Genomic DNA, 1,282 nt, shown 5'->3' with positions numbered 1-1,282 from the left:
GTTGTCCCACTGAAGGAGAAGCCAGTGCAGAAGAGTGCTTTGAGTGCTGGACTGTCCACATTACTGCAGTGCACTCTTGCAGTGTTGCTATTCCACTTTGACTGCTCTGGATGCCTCCTGATGCATTCTGGGATTTGCAGTGTAGGGACAGGGCCTTTAGAATTCTCAGCCAGGGAGCTCTTAGGCCTCACTGGACTACAAATCCCAGGATGCAACAGGAGACAGACAGAGCAGCTAAAGTGGAGGAGCAGCACTACAAGAGGGGACCTCACTACATAACTATTATTATTATTATTATTATTATTATTAATTTCCCACCCTTTTCCCCAGAACTGGGATTCAGGGTGGTCCACAACATTAAACAAAGAACAGTAAAATCAAAAGTATACAAAGGTAGTAAGTTAAAACAGAATTAAGATTATTACAATATAAAAACAAGTTACGTGTTAAAAGAACTAAATGCAAACAATTAGAAAAAATGCTTCTAAAGACTTTCTGTTTTTAAACGCCTGTCTGTCTAAACAGGAAGGTCTTCCACTTTTACTGCTCTGGGGGCTGCCTCCTGTTGCATTCTGGGATTTGTAGTTCAGTGATGCCTAAGAGCTCTCTGGCTGGGAATTCTAAAGCCCCCCTCCTTAAACTGCAGATCCCAGAATGCAACAGGAGGCATCCAGAGCAGTCGAAGTGAAATAGCAGCGCTATAAGAGTGTAGTGCTGTAATCTAGAGTGACTCTGGAGACCAGGGTTCGAATCCACTCAGCCATGTGAACCCAGTGGGTGGCTCTGAGCAAGAAGTCACACTCTCTCAGCCTCTTCAGGGGAAGGCCATGCAAACCCCCTCTGAACCAATCTTGCCAAGAGAACCCCAATTCAGCTTTGCCTTAGGGTTGCCATAAGTCAGAAACGACTTGAAGGCATACAGCAGCAACAGCAGAGAGGCTAAGAAAGCTCCCCGGATACTGACCGCTCTGCCTCCCGCCAAAGTCCAAGGAAGAAGAAGATTCTTCTGCAACTCCCGCGCGCCCACTGCGCCTGCGCAGAAAGAGGGCAGCCCCGCCCCTCCGACGCCCTGGAGCCCGATTGGTCCATTCAGAGCCTTGGCTTCCAGCGAAGGGGGCGGGGCCTCTGGAGAGTCAAGCCTTTTCCCGCGCGTTTTTAGCAGGAGAGAAGAATTGGTCCTCCTTTTCCAGGACGCGTCCTCCATTCCAGCCAAAACGTCCTCCATTTTGAGTTGATGTCTAAGGAGCTTTTTTATTACATTTATATTAAGTGTTTTATTTGG

General features: G+C 47.7%; 1 protein-coding gene across 2 annotated transcripts in view; it reads right to left on the bottom strand.

The window, feature by feature from the left end:
* MMS22L (MMS22 like, DNA repair protein) overlaps window positions 1–1,027 on the bottom strand; it is a 97,430-nt gene extending 96,403 nt beyond the window's left edge. The window contains exon 1 of one of the 2 annotated variants that reach the window (XM_042470337.1): window positions 965–1,027. The gene's annotated coding sequence lies outside the window, so the exon portion shown is untranslated. Of the gene's footprint in view, window positions 1–443; window positions 534–964 lie in introns of those variants that run through there. The other variant, XM_042470329.1, reaches the window with a different exon arrangement.
* Window positions 1,028–1,282: the final 255 nt, after the last annotated feature.

The sequence above is a fragment of the Sceloporus undulatus genome, chromosome 1 (genome assembly GCF_019175285.1).
Source record: "Sceloporus undulatus isolate JIND9_A2432 ecotype Alabama chromosome 1, SceUnd_v1.1, whole genome shotgun sequence".
In the NCBI taxonomy this organism is placed as follows: domain Eukaryota; kingdom Metazoa; phylum Chordata; class Lepidosauria; order Squamata; family Phrynosomatidae; genus Sceloporus; species Sceloporus undulatus.
This window is presented reverse-complemented; position numbering and strand designations above follow the sequence as displayed.